Here is a 16,115-nt window from a genome sequence, read left to right as displayed (position 1 = left end):
TGTAAAATACAAAAATGTAATATGCAAATCCATTCAAATATGCCTCATAATTGCCGCAGAATTTTAAACCTTTTGCTGCAGAACCTATCCTTGAGCTGCCACAGGAAACTGGGGGCTCTGAATACAGATCCTTAAATCTCTTGACAGAAGACTTTGGTGCAGACCCTACACCATTTTGGTGGCCCTTTTCTGGATCCTCTCTCTTCAGTTTATAGTCTTCGTTCAGAGGTCTTCAGAATTAACCACAAAACTCCAGGCAAGGTTTCATTAATCGTCTTAAATAGTGGCATTAATCAGTAATGTAATAAATGACAGCAGAAAGACCCAAATGCCCCATCCAGTCTGCCCAGCAAAGTCTTCAGGGATGTAACTGCCAACACATGATCACCTTTTTTCCTCCTAGCTAGGCCTCTATCTTATGCACACTAGTGTTCCTTGGACTCTGGCTCCTGCTGCTTTGCACTGTTTCACTACCTTGAGATCCCCTCACACAACCATCCACTATTCCCTTGGAATTCTTCACACAAAAATGCACATTTTGCTTTGAAATGTACCTTCGAAGCAGTCGAGCACAACTTGAGCTTTTTCAGATCACTTCTCATTCTATGTACTCCCTCAGGGGCATCTAACCCTGTGGCAGATCATAGGGGGTCATTTTCTAAAGCTAGCGCACGCGAAAAGGGGGCGAAGTCTGCCCCGGAAGAGGAGGAGTCGGGGCGGACGCCGCGAAGACAGCATGGACGGCAAAAAGATAAGGAGCCTTTTCGCTTCCAATTTCGCGCCCAATAGCACCACCTTTTACGATGGCGCTATTGGGTGGGAAAGCTGGCAGCGATTGCACCAGGGAGGTGCAATCGCTGCCGGCTATCGCAGGCCCGCCCCCCGCTTCGCCCCCCTGCACCACGCAATTTCACAACACCGCGGTGTTTTAGAAAATCTAGGCCTTAGTGTCCGCTGAAGAAAAAGACAAAAACAACAATTTCCCACGAAACCTTCAATAGTATCACTTATGAAGCTATCAAACACAGCCTGCCCCCAGACAGATGGTGGATGTAGTCCACTCTTAGCCTCCTTTTTCAGCATGAACTCCAATTACCACTATCCTTTCTTGTCCATCACTTAATTAGTTTCTAAACCAGCCCACCACCATGGGACCTATCCCCAGGATGCTTCTCAGCTATTATATAGAACAATATCAAAAGCTTTAGTTTGTATTTAAATAATTTATAATATGCTTATAATAGAAATCATGTTAAGCTGAGTGCAAGTTAAAACAAAAAAAACAATATATAAAACTCAGCTTCAATACATACGTATTTCATATATGGACATAAAAGTTTATATGCAAATTTCAGTTTAAAATGGCAGTAAAAGCTTCTTGAAAAAGCAGCGTTTCCATTTTTTTCAGAACAATTTATAATCAGTCAGTATCCTAAGATAATTTGGCAAATTGCTCCATAATAAAGGGGCTACAATTGAAATAGCACAATTCCAAGTTTCCGGAAGGCGGGCAATCATAATACAAGGAGATATTGGTGAGAGACTTGTCAGGGTTCAGCCCTGGACCTGAGTGTGAGCCCCTTCCTTCATAATAACAACTAGAAGAGGGGCTACGTAAATAATCAGATACAAAACATTATCACATAAAATTAAAGCTAACCGACTCTTAAAATGTAGCAATGAGGTGAGGATCTGCCTGCCCAATAAAACCATTTCTAAATTACCTCTTGGTTTTCCTGTGATCATTTTCTGGTGCTTTTGAGTTTTATTTTTTTATACAGTTCCTCTGAGCCTGCTTTTGGTTTGCTGTTGTGTTTCAGTGATAACCAGGATCACCACCAAATATTTTTCCTCAAGTGGCTTTGATATAGGATTTATTTATTATCAGATAAAATCACTCTGTTACCCTGCATTTTGTAAAAGTCTGCATTGCCCTTTCTAGATTTATCAACAGAGGCATTAAATGTGGTTTTATTTACTGATCATGTGAAAAGTGCACATCTTCAGCTAGGTCAACTTGTTTTTATGTATTTTTCATCAGTTCTTATGATCCACTTTCTAGAAGCAAGCCCCACTCAAAACATCATAGAACAAATGACAAAAAAATATAATGAAAATAAAAACTCACAAAAGGAATCAATGAACATCAAAACAAAATATCAAAACTCAAAAGGAAAACAATTAGAATCCATAGCAATGGGAAATATTAAACACATCCTGAAAAAAACTTACAATAAGATTACTTTTTATAAGTAAGCACAAACTCGATTAATCTACATTTAAGAACTCATAATAACCTAGTATCAAACATCTAACCAAAGAATCAAATTAAAAAAAAACCCAAAAACTAATAATCATAGAAATATAGCAAAAAATAAAAGCCATCTAGAAAAGCCAGGATTTAGTAAGTCACTGAAAGTATGAAAAACTGGATACTAGTCTGGTCTCGATTGAAATTGAGTTCCACAGTTGGGGTGCTAGATGCATAAAAGAGCATGAATGTGTGCTAATTAATTTAAGTTTCTGTACTGATGGCATATTCATTGAATTATCTGAACAAGTATTTTATTTTTAAAAACAAAAGAATAGGAAGGTCCATGACTTGCTATAATGTAGTGTTCAGATTATTTTGAATTGCTCTGCCAAAGTGTATGTGTTATTTTGACCATATTTTAAATTATCATATTACAGTACAAAATAGTGATTTTCATTATGTCAGGAGATTTTTCTATAATTGAACTGTTCTGTAAGTTTGTAGATGTATCATTTTCTGAATGGCAGCATAAGTCAGATGTAACCTTGATGGGTCTTTTAAATAAAAAAAATATCTATGTTACAAATCAGAAGAGAAGTTTCCATTCTCAGTGACTCTTGCAGAAGGACAGTGAATTTATTTTAAGTAGATATGTCACCTTACCTCACAGTAAGGGTATACATGGAAAAAAAATGTCAGTTTGCTTTTCGGTTTCATTCAGTTCAAATCAGAAGTTCATTCGTTTTATTTGGGTCATTTGTTTTGATTCCTTTCCATTAAAGTCAATGGGGAAGCAACACATCCTATTGTTGACACCTGGGTTTTCCATCCAAGTTTTATGAAACATGCAGGGAGACATCAGCAGCATGGGGAACGCCACCCTAAGATACCATGAGTGGCATGAACAGGGGCAAAGGGCACCAACAGTGACATGAACAGCACAAGCCACTATGAGAGGGACAAAGCAGCACAAATAGAGTCATGAACACCCCAAAGGAGGGGCAAAAGAACACCAGCAGTGGCATGAACACCCCAAAGCACCAAAGGAGGGGCAAGAGAACACCAGCAGTGGCATGAACACCCCCAAGGCATAAAGCAGGAGTAGGCAACTCTAGTCCTGGAGAGCCACAAACAGATCTGGTTTTCAGAATATCCACAATCAATATGCATGAGATACATTTGCATACAATGGAGGCAGTGCCTACAGATAAAGCTCATACATATTCATGGTGGATATCTTGAAAACCAGATCTGTTTGTGGCACTCCAGGATGAGTGCTGCTTACCCCTGGCATAGAGTAAGGGGTATGGCAGGAAGCACAGTGGCATCAACCCCCCCCCCCCCCATGGTAATGCTTTCTGACTGTGTGCACGCACAATTAATACAGTGGTGCAGTGTCTTTAAATCTTTCACACAGAGAAAGCAAGTTGCCCTCCATCACAGTCAGTCACACAGTGCAAGAGAAAAGTCACTCTCTCTTTTCTGTTTCTTACAGACCCTGGCACAAACTGTCTACCTGTTGAAGAAGAGAAGTGCAGCCTTATCCTGTTACTATACAGTTACGCTGAAACCTTCTGGCAGAGAAGTTACAGTTTTTTCAGCAGCTAACAGCACATCTAGGACACAGTGACTGTAAGGGCACGCCTTTTGTTTCTTCTCTAAATCTTAAGTTTTTTTCTAATCTTTTAACTCTGGAACTTTGCAGCAACGAGTTTCAGATTTTCTACCTTCTCTCTCTGAGATCCAACAAAGGAATGCGGGAGAACAAAAATGAACACTAGCTGCTCAAAGTGCACTTAGTTTCACTTTCGTCTAAAAATAAAATGATGAAGTCAATCCATGTTTGATGAGCGGCGTGAGAGCAAGCCCTTTTGCTGTGGCACAGTTGACGCAGCCTTGTAGGAAAACCTACGAAGCCTACCCCCAACCGCTGGCAAATGTGCCCTCATGTGGTACAGACTGGTGCCTTACCTATACCAGCTGCCTCCCCTGCAAGTTGAGCCCTTGGCTGGCAGCCAGCAGGTCTTAGGTGGGTCCCCAGGGGGATGGAGTGAGCAATAGTCCAGTGTCACACGGTAGAGAAAGTTTATGTGCCCCTGCATTACAATTACAAATATATGTGTAGGGCCAGCAGGCGCATTAGGTGAAGTCGGCGGTGCAGTTGTATGTGAGGGGCGACAGTTTTGAACACAGGTAAGTCGGGCGGAGAACGGAACTGAGTAGGTGTCTGTTGTGCCCTGATGTATTTGGTGTGGGCATTGTGACTGAGGCACCGGTAATGAGAAGCATGCGCTACCTGAAGGTGGGAGAGGGAGAAATCACGCGATATCAAGTGATGACTAGGGTAACTGGGCACCCTCGCACCGGAACTATGTGTGTGTGCACGGAAACATACATGCATGTGTACTTTCGGGGCAGAAATATGCAATATTTTAAAGACTGTGCAGTTCCCAGCACGTGGATTATAAAATGGTCGCATAAACCTTCTCGGGCCTGGTTATCCATGCAAATCGTGTACCACAGGCAGTTTTGAAAATTGGGTTCCCGAAATGCTAGAATCTTCTGTCTTCTCCTTTAAACCACTCTACAGGCGCGCCACAGTCCTTTTCACAGTCACTTTTTTTTTATTATGTTTTGCCTGTTTTGAATCATATTTTTTCTTCGTTTTTATTCTGTGTGGTTCTTTTTGTCTCCTTTTTTCCTCTCTAACATCTATTTCACAAATTATTACTTCTAAAGTCAGTGTGGAGGTGATTTTCACAGGTGGATTGTCTGTAGGTACCTTTTTACCTACAGACTTTACACTAATTTTCAAAATATGCTCCTATTTTCACTTTGAAAGTTATCCCAGGCAAAGCCCCCCCCCTCTCACATTGATACCTGCTAATGTTTGCAGATAGTTTTTTGGGGAAAATTTACATGTATATTTTTTAAAACGTAAAGTATGCACATTAATGTTAAGCCCACCCACCAGAATTCCTCTTTTATAAATGGATAAAAATACGTGCACATTTTAACCTGCATATCGAACAGGCAATTTTACCCTCCCTGTGTCTACACAACTAGGAACCTAGTTTCAGATTTGTGTAAATTTGATACCATAAAAGTAAGAGCTTAATCACTGATACACCCTACTGTGAACTATTCGCGCTTCATGATCTCCTGATCAATCCATTTTAAGATCGTTAATCAGGTTTTCAGAGCTCTGCAGAAACCAATGCCTGCCTATATTCTGTCAGACAATTCCACATACACTCTGGATGTTGCTGCTAAAACTCCCTTACTGTTTGATGGAGATTTTTTTTTTCATTTGTTTGCAAAAGCTGCTCCTCTGTTATGGGAGTCACTTCCATTTGAAATATGGTTCACTGGCTGCTATTTAACATTTTGTAAGAACGTAAAGGATTTTCTGTTCGAACAAGCCTTTTTTTTTTTTTTTTTTTTTTTACACTAAAATAGGCTGGCAGTGATGTACCATTTTAATTGCATGTTTTTCCCTATGTTTTCAATTGTTTGTGATTATATTATGATTGTTATAATTATTTTGTTTTACTTGATGTTGTACAGCACTGAGAGCAAGCCATTTGGGGATTGGCGAGCTTATAAATGCTTTTAAAGAAACACGTCTGAAGCCTATATATTTATTTATTCAGTAAAAAAAAAGAAGAGTAGAATATGGATGACCATCTCCAGTCCTCAATCTTCAATAGTAAGGCTCTTCAGCATGTGCACAATGAATATTTGTGAACTATATCTGCCGATTTTAGCTATATAAAAATCGGGGTTAATCTGCATATTTTTGTTACTCTGAAAATGAAATCTGCGACCATAAAAGATTGGAGTAGGCTATTCCTCGTGCGGAGGTACAGGCAGTAATGTTGTTATGGGTACTGACATTTAACATCTCTCAGTCATGTGGTTCCAAGTGCACGGTATTATTATTGCACTCTAAGTGTGATCGTGGCTGCGTGTCCATAAATCACGTACCTCTGTGCTGTAATTCTTCTACCTGCAGATATTGCTTTTGGCATTGGTGTAGGGATATACCCAGAAGAGCATAAAGTTGGAAAAGTTAATAAAGATCTTTGAGCCTGTGAAAGAATAGTCTGTGTTGGGCTCATAGCGAGTATTTATTCCGTACAGAAAATAAATGCCAGGCGACCTTCTGTTAGAGAGAAAGAAGGCCATCAGGGGGCTCATGACATCACAAGCCACAAAACCAAAGACCAAGTGGTTTGCTAAGTCACCAGAACCCGGTGATACAATGATTTCCTTTACAAGTGGGTACTTACTGTCTTAAGAATAGAGGGATTAAGACACTTAAAAAATACATAAAAAGGCTTCCGGTCAAGATGGTGGCAGGAAGTAGACGCTGAGAAGATCGCGTCCGAAAAATTTCCAGATTTCTTAGAGATATGCCTTCTAAAAGAAAAGGAAAGGTGAGGGTATACCCATCCGAGATAATACCCTCACCGATTCAGCAAGAAATTTTTCGATATTTGCTTTCACCTGCAACTCCAGGAACAGAGGATACCGCTGGACGCAGAGACCTGGGAGAGTCTCTGGTTCCTTTCGAGGAGGTTTCCCTGAGCCCAGATCTGAGGAGGCCACCGGAGCGAAGGGGTGATGAGAGTGACGCGATTGCTGACCCGGGAAATTGCATTGCTTCCGGGGTCACTCGCGGAACTGATGGGGGAGCTGGATCGGAGACGCCGGAGAAAACACCGCCTTCGACCCCCAGAGGGGTTTCCCGTGATGCAAGAAGCCCGGGACCCGGGAGAGCCACAGCAGCTGGTTCATCTGACCGAAGGCACGACTGTGACAACCCCAGATACTGCTGGTGCAGGAGTGGGAGAGACCAGTGTCGGCATCGGATTCAGAGGTGACCCCCCCCCCCCCCCGCCCCTCAGTAGTGACCTTAGAAGGTATCTGGGATTTAGTAATGGGATTCAGATCCGAAATGAAAGCTGTTTGCATAGAACTAAGCCAAGCTTCTTCCAAGCAACATCAAGAATTAAAAGTCTTAGAAGGGAAACTAACTGAGACTAATTGCAGGATAACCCAATTGGAAAAAAAAGAAGAAAAAACTTTGGAATTTAAAGCTGGAGTAGCCAAGAATCGATTTAGGCTAGAGAAGCGTATGGAGACTCTGGAGAATAATTCTAAAAGTTTAAACTTAAGATTTTTAAATTTTCCTCGTATTGTAGGAGAGTCACCGTACACCACTTTGAAAAAGTTCATGGTAGAGATACTAGGTTTCTCAGATTCAGATATGCCTGTGGTAAATTCTTGTTATTTTTTACCTGTTTCAAGAAGTAGAGAATCTAATATTCCTTTTCAAGGAGACTTAACCAACTTTTTGGAAAATTCTAATTTAGTGGTAATTGATAAAGGTACATTATTAGTTTCTCTACTTACAACTTTTGAAATAAATAAGGTTATGAAGGCTTATTTTAGGAAATACCCGGTTATCCACCATGACTCAAATGTAAAAATGTTTCCTGATTTAGCCATGGCTACACAACAAAGAAGGAAGGCCTTCTTGACCTTGCGTCAAGAAGCCATAAATTTGGGATATCATTTTCAACTACGGTTCCCGTGTAAATGTTTGATTAAAAAAAGGGATGAATGCAATATATTTTTTACACCTGAACATTTGGCAAGGTTCATACAACTTAAAGGACAACCCACTTCAACCCCAGATACATAGATAAAATTACAGGTGTTATCTTTGCTACCATCTTGTTTTTCTTTTAAAACTGGTGTATAATTTACTTCCTATTAATTTCAAGCCTCTAATTCAAATCATTGTATGTTATATTAAGATTTACCACATATATGCTTTTATTTTAGATATGATGTTTCCTTTTGTTTAAATGTTAAATGATATGTGTTAATATCTGCGATTTTGGTTATGAACTATTTTGGTTTGTAAAATTATTTGAAAATCCAATAAATAAAGAATTAAAAAAAAAAAAAAACATAAAAACAAGAGGTTTGGATTCCATCTAATGAGTGCCGAATGCACTTTCAATGGAACTCAATATACATAGAATTTTCCCCAAAATATATACACTGACACCCACAAGAAGAGATGACAATATCTGTTTCCCCTTTTCATTTATTTTTGGGGGGAGGGGTGGTTGCTTACGTTATAAGCTAGCTGTACCTATATTTTCAAAAAACAAAAACAAAAATTGGAAAACTTCCCAAACTGATCTCCCATCAGATGATTAAATCCCTGGGAAGCAGAGGAGAGCAATACGGAGTAGAACAACATCTTCGGTGAGCTGAGAAGGAATTTTGGGTTGGCCCTTTCCCATCCCACTTCACTGGTGGAATTCTGACATGCCCCTCCCGTGGACGTTCAGTCTCCCAGAAGGACATGGGGCCCACAGGGACTCCACCAGAAGGTGGGCACAGATAGGGTTCCTGCAATGAAAGCAAATGGAACGGGTGAATTCCAGAGCTCTACCTTCCCATTGCTGGAAGAAGGAAGGAAACTGAAGAAAAACAATGCACAAAGCCTCAAATATTTCTCAAGGTCAGGTTTTTTATTGTTTTAATTAAAAATAAAATAGTTCAGGGATTTGGAGCAGTGAGCTTTCTTTTCTTTATTCTGTTCCCTCAACAGACAACTAATTCGCCTGCATAATTCCTGTTATCCATCACTCGGCAAACAGTTTTCATGCAGGCAACAGAAGGTGAAAGTAGCGCACCCGGAGTAGTGTCACTCATTTTTCAATTTAAAATATTGCCTTTCGTGCTGTCCATCACCTTTTAGGTCAGTGTATGTATAGCCGCTTGCTGATCCCTTAGCTTGCTCTGCTACCCAAGGAACTGATGGGAAAGGGGAAAATGGGGCTCACAGGCACCGCTGCAGGGAGAGATACCAGACAGCTCTTCTACCGGAGAAAGGAGCCAGGGAGGAAAAGGAACACGAGGTCGGTCAAAGACACGGGGGAGAGGACAGAAAAACTGAAGAGAGGGAAAGGGGAGATGGTGATAGGCAGAAGCGGGAAGAGCAAAAGACATTATTCAGTGATTTCTGGCAGCAAATCTCGCTGTAGGCAGAGATGTAACTTTCCTGCAGGTAAGGCTCCTCTGTAAGGTAGTTGGAAAGACAAAAGGAAGAAACTCAAGTTGTTGGCGACCTCAAGGCTGGTGCAAGGATTCTGCCTGATCTAGGTGGCTTCAAAATTTGGGCAGACCTCCCCCCCTACGGACAGCACTGCTACTGATGCCTCCTTACTTCTGCTGATGTGCCCAGCCCTACCCACTGATGCTGATGCCTTTCACCAGACTGCCAGCCCCTCGCCAGCTTCTGCTAGGCCTCCACCATTGCTAACACATCTGCGCAGCAACTCGAAATGTGCACTGGGCACTTACACAGGTGCCTGAGTGCTGGGACTAAGTTGCCTTATGCTCACAGCTCCTGCAATGACGCGGCAACACCTCCTCCTCTTTTTCTGGAAGAAGACCCAGGAGGCAGGGTTGCAGCATCACAGAGACCACGCATGCCAGACCCCAGAGCCTGATCCATGGCTGCTCAGCTTGGCAATGAGGAAGAGGAAGGCTGCATTGAGAAACTGATGGGGCACTGCAGTGAGAGGGGGGGGGGGCCAGGAGTGAGGAACTGAGGGTGTGCTGCTGAGGGGGCAGCAGCAGCAGCAGAATGCAACGTTACCACCCCTTGCAGCTTGCCACCTGGGTCATGCCAGTCTTGAGGAGAAAAGAAACTTCATAAAGGCAGAAAGAGCCCAAGTTTGGATTTTGGACTTCAGGGAGACAGCGATGAGAGCTTACAGGGGAAAGAGGCAAAATGTAAGAGTAGGCGCAACACATCCACTCAAAATTACAGGATACAGCACTAAAAAAATAAAGAAGATAAAAAAATACTACCCGTGTCATCATGTATTACAGACAGAATTTTAAAGTATGCCTAGTTACAAAAAAAATAAGTATTGAATATTTTGAGAACTCAACTTCTTGTTAACGGACAACTGCAAGGTAACTCTGCAAGTATTTTAAGAAGTGGCTTGATCAGCTGGGCAACAGGGGGAAAAGGATATCAACTATGACTCAGGGTTGCATTGCTGATCGGTTCAAGGTTAACTGTGCCCTGATCACAGAAGGAGCTCTAAGATCCAGAAATGGAAGCCTAGGAGAAGCACTCCCTGCGAGTTGTAAGACAGGTCATAGGGTCAAAAAGTAATCGGAGGCAATCTGAACCATATATCAGCAGTCAAGAAAGCTGCAGGAACAAATATCTGCTCAGATCGTTCCCATGAGCGTGCCCACTTTAGATTTGAATAAGGAGATCCCCTTTCGGTTGGAAAGCTTTTGGGGGTCATTTTTTGAGAGTTCCTTTTGATAGATTCTTGTATGAGCAAATATTTGTTCCAACCACTTATAGATATTATCCAACGATTTTGAATTCACAGTTAAAAAAAAACCACTTTCCTTGTGTGACTCCCACCCAGATGGAGCGCATAAAGTACGAGAGCTTCTCAGGAAGGACTGAAAGGAAATACGGGTCATGCAGAAGGCATCTTGTCCCCGGGCCCAGAGACTACGAGCAGGAGTCCTTATCTGGAGAGCGTTCTCACTTCAGAATCCCCTCTATGGCCCTCTTGTTTCGCACTTGGGCTCACTCCAAAGATACATTCCAAACAAACAGAGCATTTATTTTCTGCTGTTTACCAGTGGTCAGAGTGTGCAGCGACATGAAAGTCACAGACTAGATCCAGGGTGGGCAATTCCAGTCCTCGAGGGCCACAAACCTGTCGAGGTTTTAGGATATCCTAATGAATATGCATGACATAGATTTGCATACAACTGAGGCAGCATGCATGCAAATCTCTCTCATGCATATTCATTAGGGATATCCTGAAAACCAGACTGGTTTGTGGCCCTCGAGGACCAGAACTGCCCACCCCTGGACTAGATCATGGTACCTAGGTTTACACTAGGCTGAGATAAGATGCAAGAAATACATGGGGAGGCCAATATCCAGCGATGTATCCGGCTAAGTGGCGGCCACTGAATATCCAGCTACGTTCAGCAGTCACCACTTATCCAGCTAAAGAGTTAGCTGGATATCTAGTGGATGGGCAGTGAGTGGGGCAGTACTACGTAACTAGCTAAGCTAAGCTGGACAAGTAGTGATAGTTGCAGCACAGCCCTGCTGCTGAATATCCCATGTAAGTTAGCCGGATACATTTTATGTAGCGTACGTAGACATACGTACGCTACATAAAAGACACTAAAGATGTTAGTGCTTCAATAACTATGTACAATTCTTCACCTTAGCTAGGAGAACCATTTGTACAAAAACCCACTTTTCTACCACTCGTGAAATCCTAATACCTGAAGTTGTTAGTGAACTCTGTCATCACGTCTCACACTCCACTGTTTAGTCGTTTCTCAACACTCACAACCTGTTACACAGCATCTTTTCTCCAGAATCAAGGAATTTTGCTCACTCCCAGAATCTTTTTCCGGCTCCCATCCAAGCGATAGTCGGGAACTTCCCCAGTGTCCTGGCCCTCCCCTTTCTGAGGCTCTCTACTCCAAACGACTTTCTCACCATGGACTCTCACCACAGCTCCACTCCACCTTCAGGACTCGGATTGGGTCCCCTGGTTGTCTCCCCTTCAGGAGACACCACCACTCCTTGGCTGCTTCTCCCTGACAGGAAAGACCTCAGGCCTCAAGCATTTCCCTTTGGGGGGGAAGCCCCTGCAGGGCCCTCTCACCTGAGTGCAACTCCAGGCTTAACTCACTCCCCAGACAGGTCCCCTCCAAAGCCACTCCTTGTACACTGAGGGATACATTCCCTCTACAGGACCTTATTCCCCAACCTTATGTGGGGCAGCAACCAGTTCCTATAGTTCAAATGCATTGTATAAATTTACCAGAAAAAATGCCATCTAGTGGTAATTCAGAATATTACACCCTTCATATATCTTAAAAGTTAACAGAGAGCCTCTCTTATTCCATTGCATTAATTACCATCTGTAGCACATCCAGGTGAAACCTAGAGGTCTCACCAGCGATGAAAAAGGACACTTTTGTGGGAGGACCCATCACATTTGGCAGAATAGATTCATATAGCTAGAATATCTACCGCACTCCAAGCCAAGTGTGAGAAAACAACTGGTAGTTTACAGCAAATTCCCTCTCTGCTATGCATGCTCATATCAATTAGGAAAATTAACTTTTCTAAAGAATTACATTATTGTATCTTCTTATTCATTCCTTCCTTAGCTCAGAGCTTTGTCAAAGTTAACTGAGGACTCAACTGGCTTCTATCTTTTGCTGTCTGAAACACTTAAAAAAATATCAAAGAACTTATTTCAGTGGCTGAAGAAGAAACGCTCGGCATACTGTAGTCTTTCACCAAGAAGAGAGTGGCACAAATATGTAAGGGTCCTAATGGAGGCTCCCACTAACTGAGGTCACCATATACATCCCCACAACACAAATGAACCAACAAAACGCCTCAGGAGGTCCAAGTGACAATATTTTGACTTGTGCATCATTGCCAGGACTTCTCGATCATTTTTATTTAACATTGTCCGTCAGGGGCCCTTTGTTTAATTATTTAGTGAAAGCAAAGAGAATTTCACCAAATGAGAACAGAGCTGGCAAGAGTCTCTTGATCACAAATAGAAAGCAACCCAATCCAGGAAATGGCAGTTTCTCTCTCTTTTTTTTTTTTTTTTGCATTAGACAAATAGTGAGCAATAGCTTTTCTTGGTCCTGTTTTTATCCTACTTTCCTTTAGAGAAACTTACTTTGGCTGTGTGTCTGCTTCCCCCACCCCCATTACTTTTGAACCATTCATCCAATTTCATTCAAATGTGTACCAAAAGATAGTTGCGTGCTCGTTGAGCCCAGCTCATCCTACATGTCCCATAGGAAACCAGCTCATTGAGTTCAGCACGCACTGCAATGCCATCAGGCATTTTCAGAGCTTGCCTGGCATTTTTGACTCTATGTATTGCCCAGTTTCCCGTAGGAGAAGAAACCCCATCTCCAGTGTTTAATAATGTACTTATTACACAGACAGTCACATATTGAACCTTGTCATAACCATGGGCAAATGTATGTGCCAAAGAAGGAAACGTTCCCACAATCAGGAGCAACGATGGAGGACAGGCAGTTACTCAGAGCCCTAAACCTGTTGGCACTCACCAAGGACAGAGCAAACAGAATCCCTTCTAACCCAAGAGGGTGTGATCTGTTTGCCTTGGTTTCTTTTTACTATAAAATGGTTACAAATTACCCAGGAGTGTCAATTTCTGGGAGACGGCTTTAATAGATGGTGAAAGACCCATCTCTTCTGACCCAAGAAACGTCATATCGTGTTCCTCCCGAGCAGGGAAAACCACTCGGAGCGTCACTGACAGACAGTGAGCAGGTCTGTGGCTGTCAAAAGAGCGCGCTAAATGCCCCTGGCTCGGGAAGAAATCCAATTGGCCATTGGCCAATGCATTGATTTTGCTCTCTCACCCCAGTAATATGTTCCGGCTGGGCCTCAGCAGGTGAACAAAAAGTGGTGTAGAAACAAGAAGAGCCCTTCTCCCCTCTCCAGCTCGAGGGCGAGTTGTGTAACGCGCTAGTTACTGTGGGAGGGGCACTTTAAGGGCAAAGCAGCTCCAAGACTCTGGACGGAAGAGGCAGAGAGCAATGGCACAGCTTGTTCCAAAGCTCAGCCTTGCTTACAGTTGTGCGTGGAGGAGGGCTGCTAACATTATTTTGGCTGATAAAAAAAAAAGAAACAAAGTCAACGCAAAGCGTGTGTGCTGAAGCAAAGTTCTTGGGTTTGGGGGTTTGTTTGTTTTTTACGCAAAATATGAGCTGTCCCAAGAGGCAGCTAGCAATGCTGGTATGGAGCTGCCAGAGGCTGTCCCTTTAAAAGTCCGGTTCTTACCAGGGAGTGGAAAGCAGGGCAGTTTAGCCAGGGCTGAAAGAAGGGTTTACATGTTGGAAGGAGAGCAAGAACTGCGAGCACCTCCAACACCTCGGCCAGTCCTGCGCTCAGCTGGTTTTTAGCATCTTAAATCGAGGGGCCTCCTTCGCCCCCACACTCCTATTTCCAGGACCCCTGTGCATTTCAAACTACTCTCTTGCCACAGTAAAAAGAAAAAAAAATGTCCGTCTTAAAAGCAGAGGGGGTGGGGGTAGCTTAATAAACTTCGGCCACCGCTAAGCTAACCGGGCGGAGGAGAGCTCTCTCCTCTCTTTAAACTTTAAAAGAAATCTCTGGGAAAGTGGTCTATAAATTCGTCCTTCACGCCAGACCATTTACACCCAGCCTGGCGAGGGAAAATCATGAATGGTCCGAGGACCGTTTTACCAGGAAAATCTTAGACTTGCACTACATCCCTTTTTTTTTTTTTAATTTTATTTATTTTTTGCTCAAAAAAAATGTGGGATTTTCAGAGCTCCCTCCTCCTGATTTCCCTTCCCCCACCACCCTAAAAAAAATAATAAAAAAAAAATACCAGCACACGGTGAAGCTTTGTCCATGAAATGCAACCTCAGATAAACCTCAACGCCGACGAAAGCAGTTCGGGGTAATTTTTTTTTTTTTTTTTGAAAGAACCAGAAACCTGCGAGGGCAACGGAGAGGATTTATTTCTGGTCACGAAAAACTGAAAGATTTGTTAAGCGGGCAATTCCGTGAAGCTGCCGAGTCCCCCCAACCCAACCCCAACAGGTAGCAGTGAGGCTCCAGAGCAAAGGCGCCCTCCGCAAGCCCGGCTCGGTCACAAAATAACCCTGCGCCTCCTCATCCTCCCGGATCCGCTACTTCTGGAAAGCGGAGGAGAAACGCGGGAGAAAGATAAGAGCAATTCGCAGAAAGGGAGAACGCCAAAAGCAGCCGCTTACCTTGGTTTAATGCAGGGCTTCGGCAGTCCGCTGGGCGAGGGTGTGTGGCATTATTCCCAGGAAATTATTTGCAGCGTATCAGGAGAAAAGAGAGAGAGAAAAGGGAGGAGGAGGAGGTTGAAAGAATGAAAGCAAGAAGGGGGCATTAAAAAGAAGAAAAGAGACAGTTAAAAACCTGTCTCCTGCCCACACAGTGGAAAAGAAATCACTGACAATCAGGGATGAGAACTCACACACATACCAGAGGGGGCAGACAGGGGAATAGACCGAGCAGGAGAGTGTAACTGAGCTAAATAAAACCAGAGAAGAAATGTCCCGACATGTAAAGCACAGTGGAAGGAGAAAGAAAGGGGGGAGGAGTGGCAGAGAAGGAGAGAAAGGAGTTTAGCACATTTTGCATTAATTAGTAAGCAGCTGCAAGCCACTTAAACTAGGTCAGGCTGGCTATTCGAGTTCACTGACCTATAGCGCATCCTTTGGTTAATTTTATCAAACTAATTTGTTTATCAGCCCAATCTAGTCGCCCCCCTACCCATCAAGAATAAACAAAAAGCTTTTTTTTTCTTTCAACTACTTCCTTCCTAAGGCTAATAGGAATGGGGGAGGGGATGGGGGCCTGGCCACTGGCACTGACCTATGGAAGAGGGGCAGCCCTGAGTGAGGAGGGTCTCCCGACCACAAAAATAGACTCTTCCTGCTTCCAGTCATCCCACAGGGTACCAGCCACCTCTCTGGTCCTGGAGTGCCACCAACAGAGCAAGGTCTCAGGACATCCACTATGAATGCGTGCCAGATAAATTTGCATACAATGGAGGCCAGGACCTCCAGGAGTTGCCTCAGCCTACACAGACTCTTGTTGATATTTAACCTTAATTTAAAGCTGCAGTCTGTGTAGACAATCTTGTCTTTAAATCAAACAAGTTTTCACCTTCCCACGTTCCTCCCGAACCACGAAAGGCAT

The 16,115-nt window shown here is 43.0% G+C and overlaps 1 long non-coding RNA gene across 2 annotated transcripts in view; it reads right to left on the bottom strand.

Annotated features, from left to right (window-relative positions):
• LOC115100200 overlaps positions 1–15,487 on the bottom strand; it is a 201,697-nt gene extending 186,210 nt beyond the window's left edge. For both annotated transcript variants that reach the window (XR_003858995.1, XR_003858994.1), the window contains exon 1: positions 15,155–15,487. This is a non-coding gene — a long non-coding RNA (uncharacterized LOC115100200). The remainder of the gene's footprint in view (positions 1–15,154) is intronic.
• Positions 15,488–16,115: the final 628 nt, after the last annotated feature.

The sequence above is a fragment of the Rhinatrema bivittatum genome, chromosome 10 (assembly GCF_901001135.1).
Source record: "Rhinatrema bivittatum chromosome 10, aRhiBiv1.1, whole genome shotgun sequence".
In the NCBI taxonomy this organism is placed as follows: Eukaryota; Metazoa; Chordata; class Amphibia; order Gymnophiona; family Rhinatrematidae; genus Rhinatrema; species Rhinatrema bivittatum.
This window is presented reverse-complemented; position numbering and strand designations above follow the sequence as displayed.